Raw genomic sequence first — 19,647 nt, forward strand, 5'->3', positions numbered from 1 at the left:
CCCCATACATACCCTTAATCTTCTCAGCTCTTCTGCTGGAGAATTTGCCCCTTGCCGTGGCAGTCTGCTTTGGGAGTGTTTCCTTCCCCAGAACTTTGTAGTAGCCGTAGAAGAAAGAGAATAGGGTCTTTAATACACCATGGCAGGTACCAACCTCCTGAGGTGTTTGAGGAAAGGTGCCTGACAGCCCACTCCATCTAGGAGCCAGCAAGGGCGTTTCTGATCTGGGCACTACTGGGGGCACTGATTGCCCTCGCCAGTGAACCAAGACCAGCAGATGCTCTCCGAGGCCCCAGCACACCATGGCGAAAGCCGTCAGGATGTGACTCTAGACACAGGAAACCCAGTCCTTGAGTAAATTCTTAGTCAAGATTTTTCTTCTCTTCCCACTTTTCTTTTTTTTTTTTAAATTTTCTCCCTATGAATGATCTTGGTTCCTGTCACTCTTATGCATGACCTTAACATTTAGGGGATGAGCAACTGAGAGGTCCTTCTTGGGAAGAGCCTCTTCTGAGCTGGCTTTGGCTTTGGGTATCTGTCCTCACTGCCACCCACTGCTGATGTCTGTAGTCTACCTGTGGCTTCCAGGTCTATCCACTATAAGGCTGTTCTCAGTCCATTGCCTTTTTCTCAGCCAAACTCTTGCCCCATCTCAGGGAGAAGGGGAGGAGGGAAGCCATGGGAAGACGTTTGCTGCTCTTCTGAGCTGCTCTGCTGATGAAAGAAATGTGGGAGGTGGCCGTCCATCTCAGAGGGTCCCTCTGGCTGGACTTGCCCTGTGGCCACTGCTATTCTGGGATGGCCCTGCATGTCGCCACAGGGCTCTCTGTGAGAATGTTTCCTTGCAGGACTCTCCATTGCTATGGAGACACAAGTCTTCCTACTCCCAGATCCTCAAACCCTTTGGAGGGTTTCTCTCCCTCCTACCCCTGGGGTTGGACTTTCTATCAGCCATCCTGACCAATGATTTACTCTCTTGTTCTTTTTCTTGTTTTTCTTTCAGCCCAGCAAAAGCAAAGTTTCTTTGTTTTATTTTTTTTAAATCACCTCTCTGTCAAGTTTGGAGGGAGGGGCATATTTACATAATTTTCATTCTTTTAAATCTCTTGGTTATGGTGTAAACCGTACTGTTTAGTTGTTTTGCTCTAGGTCTGGGCATTGACTATAGTCATGTGACTTGGAACCATCTTCTCAGCTTTAACAATGCAATGGAACTTTCTCACACACTGAACAGAATGGTATACTCAGCTTTATTTCCTACTGATTTTGTCCTTGGAAACACATTTGGCACAATTTCCCCTTTGCTGGGTGGGGCTCCTGGTCCAATTCTCTTGAGGTGAGTAGTGATATATAGAGATCGGATATTCACTTTTTTCTTCAGAGATTCTCATTTTCAACATTGAAAAAAATGGCCTTGTCTGAAAAAGCCCCTGCTTTCAAGACAAACCGGAAGGCATTTAGTAGTAAACAAGAACTGTTTCTGCTGCCAGTAATGGGCCTGTTTTCTAAGGCACAGGTTAAGGAGTTGTTGGGTAAACATTGGGTAAAGTCTGACTAAATACTTTTAGTGTGGGGTGTTGCAACTTTGTGTCCATGTCCCTTTTTCTGCTGGGGAATCGGCTTCATGGAGAGGCACGTCCAAGTTCTAGGCTCCTTGAACAAGGCCTAGGTCAGCTGCTGTGATGGGCAGCTCACAGCCACAGCTTGACTCTCCATCCTTCATGGTCTTGTTAATAGGTACACACCTCTTGCTTCCTTCGATGCTTAACTGAGAGTAAATACCACTGAAATGGGAGGAGTTTCCTTAGGATTAAATCTTGTGTAGAGTCCTGTTATCCTTAACATATCTAGTTGCTTTTCCTCTTTCCTCTGTTGACATTGAATCTAACGTTCTAGGTGAGTAAGCAATAAACACTCACAAGATGAAATATATAACTTGGAGGAAGAAAACCCAGGGAGAGATTTTGTCTCCAGGTAGAGGGACAAAGCACATGAGATCTTTAACTTTCACACCCATACAAGCTTCCAGTCAACTGAACACAGAGCAGGGAGGACCAGACTAACAAGGAACACTCAGATGAGAAGCCCTGCTCACATGTCGCATCTGTGTCCTGTGGACGGGATGGTGACACGCGGGAGGCTAGATACTGACTAGCTGGTCTTTGGAGGAATATCCTCCTACCAGCTTCTCAGCGGACTCAGATGTATAAAAAGGAAAAATTGCCAGGGAATGTACTTCCTTTCCCAGATGACCCTGGGGTACATTAGATTAGCCTGAAGGAGTGATTTCCCCATCTTTTTAGTGTAGTAGAGGCTGTGCTGTTTGCTTAGCTTTGCTTCCACCTCCAATACCCTCCCACTCAGAGTGACCATACAGTGGAATCTTTCTGCAAGGTAGCCAATGAGATTTCCATTAAAACATTAGTCAAAAGGTAACCCTAAGAGCACTGAACATTGAAAATATAATCTAATAGGATAACCCAATCGAGTGAGGGTTTGCCCAATGTCCCAAAACCAGCATCATAGACGGACTCAGCTCTATTCACTCTTAAGATAAAGACAAGTATAATCCATCCTTTGGGGATGTTTGTGAGAATTTTACAATGCCATACATATAATTTGATGGTACACTCTAGTACAGGGTAGTGATTAGGAACCCAGTTTTTATAGTCACAGCCTTGGGTTTAAAACTCAGCTCAGGGTGGTGGTGGTGTGATGAATTGGGAGATTGGGATTGACATATAGGCACTAATATGTATAAGATAGATAACTAATAAGAACCTGCTGTATTAAGAAAAATAAAATAAGGTTAGAAAAGCAAAATTAAACTCAGCTCAGCCTCATTCTTCCCTCAGGCAAGATACTTAACCCTGTCCAAACTCGAGCTCTCCCTCCAGTGCACCATGAGAGGGGTACATGTGAGCCAGGAGACTGGTCCTCTCAGCCCTCAAGGAGGTGCTGTGATGGGAAGAAGATTGGAAGCACCGCCATAACCTGAGCTTCCACATCTATCAGTCATAACTGTTTTATCCTCATGGGGCTGGTTTAAGGATTAAATGCAGATCCCCCCACAATGTGTTCAGTAGAGCACTTAGTAAGTGGTTAACAAATGACAGCATTGCCCTATCCACACAGTCCTTGCCCAGACATCCCATTTAGTCAGCATTTGAAAAACGTCTAAAAGGTAATTACCTCCCACTCCATTGCACAAAAAGAACCCTGAAAGCCATGAGCAAGGCCATCAAAGAAATAATTCCTTTCCAGGAAGGTCAATGTTGATGGCCATTGGAACCAACCCCCACTCTCTCTGTCAACTTGCTCTTGAAGGCTTCCTTCTTTTACAGTAAGTACCTGGAAAGTATAAACACTTCAACCTCCTGTTCCATTGGGAATAAAATAATTTCCTCAAAGATGAGAGTCTGCTGCAGTTGATTTTTAATACACAGGAAGAATTAGAGCCAGGCTTTATCTCTCCTCATATAGCAGGTCTTGATGAGCTATCGTTTTGTTTTGTTTTACTTATGGACAACTTATAATAATATACTTCACTATTCTGTGCTGACTGCAGGGGTATTATTCGGGTCAGAGAGGTGGCAAGTCTATCTATAAAAGGCAGAAGTATAGTTAACTTGAAATGGACACTTTAAAAACCTAAGGGAGGTTTAGTGATTTCCCAGAGAAACCCAAAGCAGATGTCACTGGAGTCAGAAACCCTTGTTCCCATGACTCTAAAGCCTGTTTTCAGGCTGCTCCCATTGGCTCCAAGAGGCTTGTTTCTCCAGTAGCTCAGCAGATAGGTGACTGTGGGCAAAAGACAGAGGCGAAGAGTCTCTGGGCATCACCTTCAAGAACACTGTTGTGGAAAAGCCAAGAGTGAGCTCACAACTGGGGCAGGATGTTTAAAAGTAACACGCCCTGCACAGGTTTTGTATTTAAAAAACAAAGTGATAAGCATATAAAACCACCACCTCTCTTCTTGACCCAATTGTCTGCTTGTATGTAAAATATAATAACCAAATATACGCACTTAATTGTTTTAAAAGCAGTTTGCACACAATCTGGGAAGCTGTCAGTTAAGTGGCAGTTAAGCGAGTCTTACTTTAGCCAAGTTTTATTTTTGCAACTGCAGACCACACTCCTGTGTCTGGGTAGTTAGTGTCTTACAGCAGAGATGGGAATCTGGAGACTGCTTTTCTAATGCCTACTCTGCAACTATTTAGCTCTATGACCCTGGGGAAAATGAAGAAAATCTTGCATCATTATCTACCTGTAAAATTATTATTTATAGGGTTCAATCCATGGAGTGAAATGCAGAGATCTGGGGATCCAGTAAAGGAGATTATGCATAGAAAGACCTGGCCCAGTGTGTGGTATGCAGTAGGTGCAGCATAAGATAGTCTTCTGGTGTGAGCGTAGAACACAGAGTCCCAGGATTTCACAGCTGGGTGGTGCCTTAGAGGTTATTCCATCTCCTTCATTTGTCCTTGCTTGTCTACTCTGACCCATTGTGCATTGATTTTATAGATTAAACGCTCATGAACTAATCTATTTCTTGCATTTCCAAGCTATTGGGGGTAAGGCATGACCCTCATTGGAGCCCCCAAGTTCAAATATCTGTGCTTACTGTGATCACAACACGTACCACATGGCAGGAGAATTGTCTTTTTCGTTGTCTCTTTCCCCTTGCCATATGGGGTGTCCCACTATCGGAGCCTCTATCTCCCCGGGACCTAGCAAAACTTCTGACGCAAAGCAGACGCTCAATAACTGTTTATTGTTGTCATTGTTGGTTGAAACGTAAAAAAAGATGTAGGCCAAGCCAAATGAATTTAGACTTACCTGGAGAGACGGTAAGTTGGTAGAAGAGTGGTCTCCTCATGGAGCCTAGACAACGATGGGACACCCAAGGGCAACTTGTCACTGTTACTCAGCAGGTCAGCATTGTTAGCCCGTAGTTTCTCATGATGGTCACAAGAGAAGTGCAACCTCTGATGGGTGCTCTGCCCATTGTCCTGGGTCTTTGTGCCCTAAAGCTAGTCCTGGCTGACCCCTGCAGGCTTCACTTCTCAGTCTTCCCAGTCAGCTGGCTTCTGGCAGGGTGTAGCCAATGGGAGCTGGATACTTGGATTGGATGGTTGGAGGAAGGCAGAGTCAGGGTATTTCTCCTGTCTCTTGATCTGAGACAGTGTCTGTGACAATGTTTTGTCTTTTCCATTAGATCCTGCCTGCCTTGGTTCCACTGGGCAGACCCCCTGCCCCCTGGGACTGGGGGTGTAGGTGTAGTGGCTTCCCGCCATGCCTGGGGAGCTCATCCGTTACCTACACAACCAATTCCCTGTGTTTCGTTCCCTCTGTTTTAAATACTTAGAGTGATTTCCGTTTTCCTAGATTGACTCTAACTGATACGTGAACCATTCTAGCTTCCCACAACTGGCAAGAAATCCATCCAGCAACATGTATTGAACACTTATTTTATGCCACAAACTGTGCTAGGCGCTCAGGACACAAAAATGAATAAGGTGTCATTCCTGCCCTGGAGGAGCTTACAGTCTGATCGAGGAGACGGACATATAAGCTAAGAAGCTATGAGGCAGTGAAACAGGTTTATTAATGACATTTACGAAGTTCACAGTGGTACATGAGCCTGGAGGGAGACATGACTAACTTGTAGGAAGGGAAAGTCAAGAGAGGAGGGTTTTGAAGAGAAAGTAGTTTCATATAGTGTTAAGACATTAGGCAGGTTCCGGAAAATGCTAGATTCAAATCCTGCCTCTTAACAATTTATTAACTATTGGACTGGAAACAAATGGGTTTTTTTTTAAACCTCATTATGTCTCGATGTCCTTATTGGTTAAACGTGAGTAATAATAATAAATACATCATAGTGCTATGTGAAGATTAAACGTCTTAATAGATATAAAGCATTTAGTCCAGTGCCTAACTCATGGCAAGTCCTAAAAAGTATTAGCTATCACCACGATTATTTTTGCTTGAATAGCGAGGGGAGTGTACGTGTTCAGCTGCCAGTACAGTACCTGGTACACTGTAGGTGCTAAACCGATATTGACTGACTCAACGAATGAATGGACTAAATAAATAATGGATGAATGAGTTTACTAAGCAAATGGTGAGGGATGGGAAGAAGGGCATTCCAGGCACTGGGCAAAAGGTTGGTGGCTTGGAACATCACAAGTCTGGTTGGTTTGAATATATGTGTCAGTCTTTTATGAATTTGTTTCATGTGAGGTTTTCTCCCCTGAACTCACCTCTGGCTGCAATGACCAAATCAAGGTCCTGGCCTGCAGAGTTGAACCATCTCCTTCCCCTTTTCAAAGGTTCTTCTTTTCAGAGTCAATGAAAACATTCAAGGAAGGCAGTCCTGAACAGGATGTGGTGGTGAGAGTAGGGCTGCCAGATTTAGGAAGCAAATATACTGGAGATGGAGCTAAATTTGAATTTCAGATAAACAACAAATAATGTCTACACATTAGGACAGTTGTTTTGAAGTCTGTGCCATGCACACACAGTCCATGACCCATCAACCTGTTTCTAAAAAGAAAAATTGGGCCTTAATATGACACATACTCCATTGTCCTTGTTTCAGTTTCCTCCCTGGGGACCATGGAAAAGATTTACTCTCTGGCCCAAGTTTTATATAATTCAAGAACCCTATAGTAAGTGGCCTAGGAGGTTTCCAGGTACAGGTCAATATCCTCTCCCCACAAAAGACCATCCTGGTCCTGCCTGGCCTCAGTGATTTCTCTCTGTTCTGAACACACACACTGCATTGCCTGTTTCTAATTCATGTTTGTTTATTTTTTTTAATTTTATTTACTTATTTATTGGCTGTGTTGGGTCTTCATTGCTGCACGCGGGCTTTCTCTAGCTGTGGCTAGCGGGGGCCGCTCTTCGTTGAGATGAGTGGGCTTCTCATTGCGGTGGCTTCTCTTGTTGTGGAGCACAGGCTCTAGGTGCACGGGCTTCAGTCGTTGAGGCACACGGGCTTGGTAGTTGTGGCTTGCGGGCTCTAGAGTGCAGGCTCAGTAGTTGTGGCACATGGGCTTAGTTTCTCCGCAGCATGTGGGATCTTCCCGGACCGGGGCTGGAACCCGTGTTCCCTGCATTGGCAGGCGGATTCTTAACCACTGTGCCACCAGGAAGCCCTCTAATTCATGTTTGACACTTGGATATACTACCCACCTTGCAATGCTAGTTATCTTTCTTTTTATAGGCCTTTTGTTTTCAACTAGATCACAGGGGAGTGAAAATCAAATGTTTTTGTATGTTCTGAGCCCAGGACAGAGCAGTTTCTCTCTCTCTCTCTCTCTCTCTCTCTCTCCCTATATATATATATATATGGACCAGTACATGTGGAAAGAAATTAATATTTTCATTGGATGTTGCCAGCCATCGGAAGGTGTGTTGCCTAATGGATTTGGAGTTAAACTGAGTCTGAATCCCCCATATTTAATACTGGACTTTGGGGCAAATTATTTCACATTCCTCCTTTGTAAAATGGGTGCAATCCTAACTGACCTCTCAAGATTGTTATTTGCATTAAATTGATTAACTTTAGATGAATTAGTACCTGAGAAGCGTTTCCAACTGGAAGTTATCATTATATTGATGGTAATTTTTTTTTTTTTTTTTTTTTGGCCGCACCTCGGGGCATGCAGGATCTTAGCTCCCCAAGCAGGGATTGCACCCGTGTCCCCTGCAGTGGAAGCACAGTCCTAACCACTGGACTGCCAGGGAAGTCCCTACTGAGGGCAATTAATAAAACTCAGGGGCCTACTCCATAATATCCTGACCACCGTTTAATTCCCAAACTTCAACTGTCGGAGATAACCAGCATGGAAAAGACATTCTAAATCGGCTACTTTATTGAGCTGATTTACTGTTTATAGAAAACTGGCCTACAATAGAAACCGGCCTCTCCATGATGGGTCATGGCCATTTAATGAATAACCCATCGCCATTAAATCAGGAGGGAGAGCTTGACCAGGAGGCATGGCACAAACAATTCTGTATAAGTCTCTTGGTTGTCGCTGCCCCCCCCCCCCCCCGCCCCGCATTCACCTCCATCCTCACAGCACAGTTTTTGAGTGATTGAAGTTAGTTTGAGCAAGGATTCCAAACAGGGAAAAAGCAAATACGTAAGTCAGAGGTCAGGGGAGAAGAACAGGCCGGGGCGAGGAAGAAATGCCGAGCTGAGAACTGAAAGATAATGAATGTGGGGATGGGTTATAGCAGCCTAGTAACAGGGGGAGCCGGACACACCCCAAGCTTCCTTAGGCATCTGTGCGAGGCCCAGGCTTACAACTCATCATTAAAGGTCTATGGAGCGTGGATTTCTAAATATTTGGGCCACCCAGCATGGACTTTTGGAAATGGCACTGTTGAGTAAAGCCATTAACAAATTACTTTCCTTCCATTTCTTTCACTGACAGGATCTTCTGTTTATGCCTCCTTAGCAACTGGAAGGAGTAAATTTGCTGACAAGCATCTGGGTGCAGTGGGCCACTCGATGGAATTTTTATCATGCAAAAGTGATCCCAGATGATTACTTGAGAGATTGCCAGGAATCTCTGGAATCTAATTAACCTACAGTTGAGCACACAGAAGAAGTTTCATTTTAGGGTAGAGTCAAGGTGAAGAATTTGTAAAAATAAGCCATATTGATTTTCTTACTATTGCAAATATTTGAATTTTGTAATGGGCATCCATTCCCAACTCGTTCTCAACTAAATGGGAAGCTGGATATCTGTGATGTCGTGGGCCAAGGACAGGTTTTGAGGTTCGATTTTTGATTGGATACCAAGCTCTACCATTTACTAGAGGTTTGTTAGGGTTATGACTTAATTTCCCTGTACCTTTGTTATCTCATCTGTAAAATGGTTATATAATCATCCTCATCCTGCAGGTTGAGGATTCAGCCAACTAGTAAGCAACTAGACCCTGGCCTTTAGGAGAACCTCGAAGTTTAAATATCCTTTTTCTTTTCTCTTTTTTCTTTTATTCCAACCTCCCCTAACCCTGCCCCAGCAATTTTCTGATTTGGAAAATCAGAATCAGTTTAAGCTTTGCTAAACTTCTGAAACATGCAGGAGACCTGAAGGAGGGGAGGGAGCAAACCGTGTGGCTGCCTGGTCTCTGCATCGAGACTTTGAATCAAGGGCTGAGACCATGTAGTAGATGTGTTCTTGGACAGTTCAGGGAATCTCAGCAAAACCAGGGTGGCTGAAGTAGAGTAACCCCAAGGGAGCGTGATAAAAGAAAGGTCGAGGAGATACAGAGGGGCAGGTTGTAGGACTGTGTAAGGCCTGGAAGGCCCTTGAGAGGACTTGAGCTTTTACTCTAAGTGGGTTGGGAAGCCATTAGATGGTGCTACGCTGAAGAGTGACATGTTTGACTGAATTTTAAAATGATCACTCTGGCTGCTGTGCTGAAAATACGTTATGGGACATATATTAAATCACCGCATTGTACACGTTCAACTTAAAGATGTTGTATGTCAGTAATATCTCGATAAAGCTGGGAAAGATTAAAAAGAAAGGAAGAAAGAAAATACATTATGGAGTAGGGGTGTGGAATGCGTAGACGGTGCACAAGGGCAGAAGCAGGAGCACCAGTTAGGATCCCACTAAATATCCGGGTGAGAGATGGTGGCAGGTCAGAGCAGGTCAGTAGCAGTGTAGGTGGTGAGAAGTGGTCAGATTGTGAGCATATTTTTGAGGTAGTAATTTAGGCTTTGCTGATAGATTCAGTGTCTAACGTGAAAGAGACTTCTTGAGGTGTTTGGTCTGAGAAATTGGAAGATAGTGATGCTATTTGCCATAAAGAGGTTCGGGGGGACACCAGGAGTTTAATTTTAGCCTTTGTGACATTTGAGGTGCCAAATAAATATCCAACAGCGGGCAATTAAATATATGAGCCCGTAAAACATAAATAGAGTCACGGATGTAGAGAACGAACGTGTGGATACCAAGGGGGGAAAGTGGTGGTGGCGGGATGAACTGGGAGATTGGGATTGACCTATATACACTATTGATACTATGTATAAAATAGATAACTAATGAGAACCTACTGTATAGCTCAGGGAACTCTACTCAGTGCTCTGTGGTGTCCTAAAGGGAAGGAAATCCAAAAAAAGAGGGGATATATGTATACAGAGAGCTGATTCACTTTGCTGTACAGCAGAAATTAACACAACATTGTAAAGCAACTATGCTCCAATAAAAATTAATTATTAAAAAAATATATGAGCCTGAAGTTCAGATGAGATGCAGGCTATAGAGAGAAAAGGGAATATAGCTGGAGGAAGATGTAGGATTGGAAGATTGCTTTTTTTTTTTTAACATGGGAGAAATAATAGAATGTTTTTCAGTGATGAGAATAATCCAGTAGAGTGGGAAAATGTGTTAACGCCTGAGAGGGGACAATGGTTGGAATAGAGCTTATGAGTAGGTGATAAAGGAGGTGATCTTGGGCACAAAAGGGACCATCGCTATAGCTGGTCCAGCCCTAGCAACAGAAAAGATGATAAAGTAAATAGAGAAGTCCATGTGGTGGTATGAGTTTGGGGCATTGTCTTCTGATTACGTCCCTTTTCTTGGCCAAATAGGAAGCAAAGTCAGTGTCAGGATGGTGGTGAAGGGTTGAAGCTGACAAAGCTATGAAATTGACCAGGGGAGTGGAAGAAAGTATGGCTTTGGGGATTGTCCAGTGAATGGATTTAGAATTGCCAGGTAGCATTAAGGGCTGACTTGAGGTTGAAGGTCATGGGTTTAAACTGAGACCAGCTACTTTCAACTGTGCAGATAAAAGTGTGGCATAGATGGGGAGCTTGATTCAACCAAGTCTGGGGTTTTGCCAGGTGAGTATGAGGAAGAAAGAGAAGAGCAAAAAAGTTGATAGTTTATGAAAATAACTGATTATAATGATAGTCCACGGACATTAACATGGATAAGAAAGGAAGTGAGCACTTCCTTGAAATGGGTGAGAAACAGTGAAAGAGCCATAGGAACAATGAATGGAATCAAGAAAACTGTTGGAGTCAGAGTATTAGAACAAATGAACTGAAAAGAGAGGAGAGGGAATGCAAATCGAAACCACACGAGATATCATTTCGTACCCACCAGGATGTCTGTAATAACAGAGACAAACAATAAGTGTTGAGGAGGATGTAGAAAAATTGGAACCCTCATTCACAGCTGATGGGATTATAAAATAGTGCAGTGACTTTGGAAAACGGTCTGGCAGTTCCTCAAAATGTTAAACGTAGGTTACCATATGACCCAGCAATTCCACTCCTAGGCACAGACCCAAGAGAAATGAACGCATACATCACATAAAAAGTTTTACACAGATGTTTATTGCAGCATTATTCATAAGAGCCCTAAAGTGGAAATAACCCAAATGTCTATCAACTGGTGAATAGATAAATAAAACAGAGTATTATTTGGCAATAAAAAGGAATGAAGTTCTGATACTTCATTCTGCTACAATTTGGATAAACCCTGAAAACATGCTAAGTGAAAGGAGCTAGGCACAAAAGACCATGTATTGTATGATATGAAATATTCAAAATACACAAATAAATAGAGACACCAAGTAGATTGGTGGTGGCCTAGACTGGGATCAATGGGAGAATTGGGGAATTGGGGGTGGTGGTGGTGAAGGATAATAGGTTTGGTGTTTTTGAGGGGGAGGTGATTAAAATATTCTAAAGTTGATTGTGGTAATGGTTATACAACTCTTTGAATACACTACATTGAACTGATCACTTTAAAAGACTGAATTTTACAGTATATGAATTACATGTCAATAAAGCTGTTACAAAAAAAAAAAAGATAGGAGGAGGTGGTCAGAGAGTGGGGTGCTTGAAGTTGGGATTATGGAGGGTTTGCATATAGGTAATGACACAGCTAGGGTCTGACCGTGGAAGCCAGTAGCCACGATGGCTTGGAGGAGGGAGTTAAGGAGGACAGAGGATCGTCTGAGGTTATGGGCATCGTGTGTTCTGGTAGGAGTCATGTTGGTGAGAGGCTGACAGTGAGCCAGGGCTAAAGATCTTCAGGGAATGAGGAGGAGGGACCTGAGGGTTTGCAAATGACGGCAACAAGGAAGCATCATAGCAGGTGGGAATCTGGTGGCAGGCAGTTCAAATCTGGGGTTGGCTGTGGTGGGGTTAGAAAGACTGTACTGGAATTTGGGTATTTGTGAAGGACAAAATATCCTTAAGTGTTAAGGGACAATTGTACTTTTCCTTCATTCATTTATTCATTCACGCAACACATATTTATACTTTTTCTGGACCTTTATCTATTCATTTGGCCATCTCTGTGGATGTAGCCAAGCACGGCAGAGCTACCTCTTAGGAGGGCTGCAGTGTTCCAGCTGCTGTATGATGGGGTCCTTTCAAGGAGTTTCCCCAGAATCTGTTGCTCACTTGTCAAGTGGAGAGCTCTAGTGATCAGTAGGTAACTTTCCTTGATCACTGATACCACATTGGCCTTCTCTGTTGTTTCGTTACACGAACACAACGACAGCTTTATTTTTTTGAAAGGGTAGGGTGCTGCTTGTTTTATAGTTGGGTGGGCGAATGTGTGATGGGTTTTGGCTTTGGACAGATCTGGGTTTGGATTTTGGCTCTGCTATTTATAACTTTGTGACCTTGGGCAGCTTATTTAATCTTCTGGGTCTTAGTTTTCTTGTCAACAAAATACCTACCTCATAAGTGTTGGTGAGAATTAAACAATATTACACATGTCAAGCTCCTAACAGATAGTAGGTAGACCGAAGATGTTCTTTTCCTTCTTCTGCCTTTCTGCTGAGGTTGGTTCTTCTGTTTTATTTCCAGCTTTTAGCAGTTCTAGTGCCTGGCTTCTAATCAGAAGCCTTCTTCTAGGGATGGTGGAAATTATCGAGCCAACTTCCTGATTGGTGTAGAGGCACTCTAATAATTTACCTTCTGTGTCTCAAAGTGTCTTACAAAACTTTTCTAATCCTAACCTTTAAAATAACCTGTGAGGTATGTGAAGGAGATATTAGTTTTCCCAATTTTCAGAAGAGAATATAAAGTACTGAGAGAAACTAACAATTACTGGGTATTTACTGAATGGAATTATTCTAAACACTTTACATGCATTAACTTAATCCTCACAACCATGCTATGAAGGGTATTATTAACCTTATCTCACAGACAGGGAGACAGGCACAGAGAGGTCAAATAACTTGTTGAAGGTCACATAGCTTCCAAGCTTGGGGGCAGGATTTGAACCGGAGCAGTATGGTTCCAGGGCTTAATCACTATATGGCTCTGGTAGAAGGTAAGTAAATAAATCATTGTTCAGAACTCCTGAGTGAAGAAATCCTTTGGCTAGTTCCTTTTCAGCTATCAGTTTGGCCTCGGAGTGTCGCGCAGCTTGAAAATGTTGGTAGTTCACAGCAGTGACTAATAGAATACTATTATTATCTTGTATAGGAGGTGAGCTTGTGTGAGTTTTGTTACCCGGTGTCCTTCTAGCTCAGCCACCCCTGAGAATTCTTTTGCAGAGACAAGATAATCGTAATAAGAATAGCCACCCTTGTCACCCTACCATTCTGCTTGTTGCAAGCTAAAGCTTTCTTTCTTTTTTATTTTTTTTTGCTTTTTATTTATTTATTTAGTTTTGCTAAAGCTTTCTTAATATCATAAATCTAAAAACCTAGAGGAATCTTTGAGAAACAAAGTTCATGAGGTTAAAAGAAATGTCATACTGTTTTCTCTGGCTCAGGGGGACTTTTCCTTAGGAAGCAGAAGGATATCTGGCCTAAGACTGAACCATTAGGCACCCATGAAACTCATCCTAGAACAGTAGAACTGAGGCCTCTTTACTAAGTGCTAGAGATCTGACAGCTAAGGCATTTTTTTTAGGAGTGGATGCTCAAAGCTTCGAAACATCTAGACATCTGTCATTTTTCTTCTTGCTCCCCCTGATTTTAGTTTTTGACCACTAGAATTTCTTCCAGACCCACGAGTAGAAAAAAAAGAGAAGATGAAACTAAAGCCTAATCATTTGAGTATGTCAGAAAGTTCGATATAAATTTGATAAAGGAAGAGTTGGAAATTGTTATCTAAAATGAGATAAAGCATGTATGTTTCATATGTGTGTCCATGTATATATGCTTGTTGGCTTGTGATTCCCATTCCTATTTTATTGATAACAAGAAGTGAACTTCCTCTGAATACTTATGAAATACATGAAACACACATGTGATTTGTAGATTTTATTTATTTTCCGAAGATCCTAGCTTTCCATTGAAGTGGCTAATGAAAAGAAGTTCTCCTTTCATTTTTGAAAAGTGGTTTATATATATATTCTCTGTATATGTGCATTTTAATAGATGTTCTATACATATATGTATATTATACATAATATGGTATATTTCCATGAATAAATACAGCAGAATCAGTCTAATGAATGGAAACACTATAACTTGAATGTAAGCAAATGGGGCAGTTGAAAGGATCTTTCTTAGGAACATGGAATAACCATGCTAACTAAGATGCCTGAAATTATTTGAGGAATGGAATAAAATATAAATAAACGCCTGTAGATTTAAAGAAAGTACTTGCCCAAGTCTTTGATCTGAATGGAGCAGAAAGAGGGCTAGCTGGGGTCCAGTTAGCCTTGGCCTCTTGTTCTCTCTGCAGGCCGGGCCCCTCCCCTTTTTGAAGCTCAGTGGAGTTCACTGGCACAGAATGACTGAAGGGGCTCAGGGACTCCACTGAGAGGGAAGACAATAGGAGCATACTTTCTGAGAAGGCAGGGGTCTGCACGGTGGGCACACACAAGCACATAGACACCCCCCCCAAGGAACGGAGGAGTTTTGCTCATGTTACAGCCTAGGGGTCCCCAGCACTCCTCCACGTACTCAGGGGACTCTGAAAAACTGGTGTGGGGCTAGAACAACCTCACATGTCTCTTTCTAAGACATGAGAGCTGACTTAGAGAGCTCAGACACCAGGAGCTCAAGGGTTCAACTTGGAGTGCAGTGGTCCCTTGTCTGTCAGTCGTGTTTGCTGGGCTTTCCCCTACTTCAGTGTCCCAACAGGGGTGGGCAAAGGAAGGTTGGGGGAAAGGCAGGGGTCCAGGCCTCTATGGTGATGCTCATTCTACTGCATGCAATAAGGGATGGAGGACTGAGTGTGTATAACCTCTTTACCTACTTCCCCCTGTAAATGATGATGATGATGATGATAAAGATAAAGGCTAACTTATTGATCGCTTACTCCGTGTCAGGTATTGTGCTAAGCTTTTCATTCATTATCATAACTTACTTTCATTCTCTCAGTAATCTCCAGGGGTAGGTGCTATGATCATCACCTTCCCTGTTTTTCTGGAAAGTAAACTGAGGTTTAGAGGAAAGGAATAACTTTGCCTACCATCACACAGCTAGTTAGTGGTTATGACAGGTGGAATAATGCCCCCAACCCAAAGGTGTCTACATCTTAAACCAAGGACTATATTTCATGGCAAAGGGAATTAAGATCGCAAGTGGAATTAAGGTTACTAATTCAGCTGACCTTGAGACTGGGGAGATTCTCCTAGGTTATCTGGGTGGGCCCAACGTAATCACAAGGGTCCTCATAAAGGAAAGAGGGAGGCAGGAGAGTCAGTGTCAGAGCGAGGTAGCATGGGACTGGCCATCTCTGGCTTTGGAAGATAGAGGAAAGAGGCCACGAGCCACCAGGCAGCCTTTAAAAGCTAGAAAAGGCAAGAGAATGGACTCATCCCTCACGCCCCCGAAAGAACACAGCTATGATAACACCTTGGTGTTAGCCCAGTGAGACACGATTTAGTCTTCTGACCTCCACAACTGCAAGATAATGATTTGTTGAGCGGCTGAGGTGAAGCTTGACTTTTATCCTGCCTTTGAGATCAGATCCTTCTGCCCAGTGAGCAGTAAATCAAGAATGGTGGGCATGTCTAGGTTCTCAGGGGCTGCAGCTCATTTGGATGGGCCATAAGGTGTCGCTGAGTAACTTCCTGCCCTGGGACCACTCTCTGAAATAAAATCTTCCCTCCAAAGGAAAGACTATCTCCTGTTTCACTTATAAATCAAGTTAACTCCTGTTCTTTGACTTTAAGTAAATCCTCTTTCCCCTCCAAGCAAATTTCTTCCCCTTGGTCTCTGCAGTTGCCACCACATTCTTGTGGTGGAAACAGTCAGAAAAGTATTAAACTTATTAAATAAAACCACAAAACCCCGTAATTCAGGAAACACTTTTATGGAGCCCTTGCTATGTGTAAGGAAACATCAATGTTTTAGTTCATGTAATCCTCACACTAACTCTGTGTGGTTAGTCTTCTCGTTCCCGTATTGAGGCTAAAGAGATGGATGTTCAGACATGATGCATATTTCGCCCAAGAACACTCAGTATCAGAAGTGAGGTTCTTACCCACGTGCTCTGGCTCTCGAGCCCCCAGTTTTTACACACCACACTGCTTCCACCTCTGTTCTTGGGCTTTCCATCCAGGTTATGAGCCTCAGAAAAGAAATAATATACCTCCTGGGACTTGCCTGGTGGCGCAGTGGTTAAGAATCCGCCTGCCAATGCAGGGGACACGGGTTCGAGCCCTGGTCCGGGAAGATCCCACATGCCGCGCAGCAACTAAGCTCATGCATCACAACTACTGAGCCTGTGCTCTAGGGCCCGCGAGCCACAATTATTGAGCCCGCGTGCTATAAGTACTGAAGCCCGCATGCCTAGAACCCGTGCTCCGCAACAAGAGAAGCCACTGCAATGAGAAGCCCGTGCACCACAACGAAGAGTAGCTCCCGCTCACCACAACTAGAGAAAGCCCACAAGCATCAATAAAGACCCAAAACAGCCAAAAATAAATAAATAAATTTATTTTCAAAAAAGAAATAATATACCTCCTATTTAGAAAATAGCAAAAGAAAGTGACTATATAATTTTAAATAGTAACTGTTGTATATGTATTCCAATTTAAAATAAAACTGTGGAATTTTCCTTGCTGGTCATCGTAAGTGGGAATAGATGACCAACAGGTCATGTTATGGATGAGAGACTCATCCGGGACCCTACAGATAAAAAGGGCCAGAGTCTGGATTAGGGCACAGGATTCCTGACTCTTAAGCCAGTGTTCTTTCTTCCACTACAATACACATCATTTTATGACCTGAAAAAGGAGTCTTCAACAGTATAAACCTAACGATTTGGGGTTAGACAAGCAGCAGGTGATGAGAAAGGGAGGCATCATACCTGTATCCTCATGTCACTCAGTGCAACTCGTAGGGATGTCTCTCTGCTTTGTTTAAAGTCCAGCGATTAGTTCTGGGGTCCAAGAAATGCTTGTTCATTTCATAGGACCCGAGAGCCAGATATAGTTTCTTGGAGGAACTTTTATCAATTTCACTTTATTTCATTGTCCCTACTTTATGTACAGCTTAAAACCAAGAATGCCCACCAGGTTATAACGATAATTCCAAGCGAATAGAAAGCAACAGCTGTCCAACAGCTTTGTTTGAAAGATTTTTAAGAGATTTCTTTGTTGTTGTTGTTGTTTTCAGGCCGCACCGCGCAGCATGCAGGATCTTAGTTCCCCAGCCAGGGATTGAACCCATGCCCCCTGCATTGGGAGCATGGAGTCTTTACCACTGGACTGCCAGGGAAGCCCCATAGATTTCTTTATCTACTTATTTTTTTAATTCTTTCTGTATTTTCTTATTCCTTTAATATAATTTTGCAGTTATGGAGAGTGTATCTCTCCTCAAATCACCAGTCGCACAAAACAGCAAACAAATTGTATGTTTCGTTGGATTGACTGTGAGTTATTGAATTACCCTTTCCTCCCCATACTCCTCCCTTGGGATCATCCAGGAATGAAAGTAGTCAGGAAAGGAAAAGCAATCACTCAAGAATTCAGACATTAGAAGGCAGGTGAAATTCAACTGTGGTAGATGTCTACAGGATGAGTTTGATTTTAATTAAAGCTCCAGATAGAATTATAAATGGAAACCATTCCACGTTCAGTTTTACTTGGCCGGGTCTTCTTGTCCCAGTGGCACTGAAATGCCAACTGTTTCTGACGTGTAAGCTGTGAATTCTGTTGAACCTGTGAGCTCATGTAATAGCTCTGGAGTTCTTAGCATCCCTGAAAGAGGAGGGTGAGAAGGCAGGCGTGTTGGGTGTCAGGTTTCCCCGGGCACGTGAAGGATCAGGCCTACAAGTGAAGAAGTGTTCGCGTGAGGACAAAGACCTGGGGGATTCTCAAGGCAGCAGGCTGGCAAGCGTGGCCTTTGACTAGCAGCCTCAGCTCTGCTCTTCTACTGACTTTGCAACCCTCAGCAGGTCATTTGACCCCTCTGAGGCTTACTGTTTAGAAAAAGGAGATTATAATATCTTACAGAGGCTTTGTGACTTTTAAGATGATGCAGTAAAGTTACTGAAACGCAGAAGGCACTCAACAACTGATAGCAATGATGATGAGGACTCATTCGCTCATACAATAAATATCGAGCAAGTGCTGTGCCCCATGCTGTCCGCTGTCCTGAGCCCTGGGGACACAGCAGCGAACAAAACAGACCCAAGTCCCTGCCCCCACGGGGCTGACATTCTGTTGGGGAGACAGGTGATGAACAAGACACATAAGTAAAAAGTATAGTGAGTTAGATCATGATTGAAGTGCTAAAGAAAGAAAGGAAAGATGGGAACGAAGAGAAGAGGTTGTAATTCTAGAGGGGTGGTCAGGAAAGGCCTCCTCCAGAAGCTGAGTTCGTGTAAAGACCTGGAGAAGGCGGGGGAGAAGGGCGAGCGATTACCTGAGGGAAAAGCAGCTACAAGAGCCTGCTTGAGGCGGGAGTGCGCCTGACAAACTCCACAGGCCACCAGGAGACCGAGGGCCAGTGTGGAGTAAGCAAGGAGGAGAGCAAAAGGAAGTGGAAAGGTGAGGGGCCAAATCCAGCAGGGTCTGCGGTGCACAGGGAGAACTTTGGTTTCTGTTCTGAGTGTGGAGATGAGGGTCATGCGGAACAGCGTGACCTGATCTAATCGAAGTTGCAACACGGTCGCTAGGTTGCTGCCCGTGACGTGCTTCTGACTGCGGTGATGCTGCAGCTGTTGCTGTGGTGATAAGATGCAGGACAGGACTGGGGGGCAGAGAGTCGAGGCATCTGGTTTTGGAGGGCACAAGCCTGGAGAAGCAGAACACAGGACCCGTCCCCATGGCAGCTTTGTGCTTCCGCATTTAGATTGGGCTACCAGGGTTCAGAGAGAAGGGAGGAGATGGGCCTGACTCCTTGCCCCTTCACATGCCTCATCCAGCTGCTGACACGGACAGACGACTCTCCCCTTTACCTATTTTTTGCCTATACCTATATTTTGAATACATTTCTATCATGGCATGTATCACCCAGTATTGTATTTCCTTAAAGTTGGCTTCCCCAGATTTGCTCAACACATGTTTATCAATCACTAATTATGTGCAGGCGCTATGTTAGGTGGTAAATGTCCCGCAATGTGAAAGACTATAAAGGATTCAAAAACCACCCCCTCACATGGTCGTAAGAGCAAAATCAATTTAATCTTACATGTGTGGATGCACTTACGATTTGAGAAGGGACGAAGTGTGCTAG

General features: G+C 43.5%; 1 non-coding gene across 1 annotated transcript; it reads right to left on the reverse strand.

Moving 5' to 3' along the window:
- Nucleotides 1-211: 211 nt before the first annotated feature.
- On the reverse strand, nt 212-339 carry LOC115864436 (small nucleolar RNA SNORA3/SNORA45 family). The gene has a single exon (XR_004043953.2). It is a non-coding gene; the product is annotated as a small nucleolar RNA SNORA3/SNORA45 family (small nucleolar RNA).
- Nucleotides 340-19,647: the final 19,308 nt, after the last annotated feature.

The sequence above is a fragment of the Globicephala melas genome, chromosome 5 (assembly GCF_963455315.2).
Source record: "Globicephala melas chromosome 5, mGloMel1.2, whole genome shotgun sequence".
Taxonomy (NCBI): Eukaryota; Metazoa; Chordata; class Mammalia; order Artiodactyla; family Delphinidae; genus Globicephala; species Globicephala melas.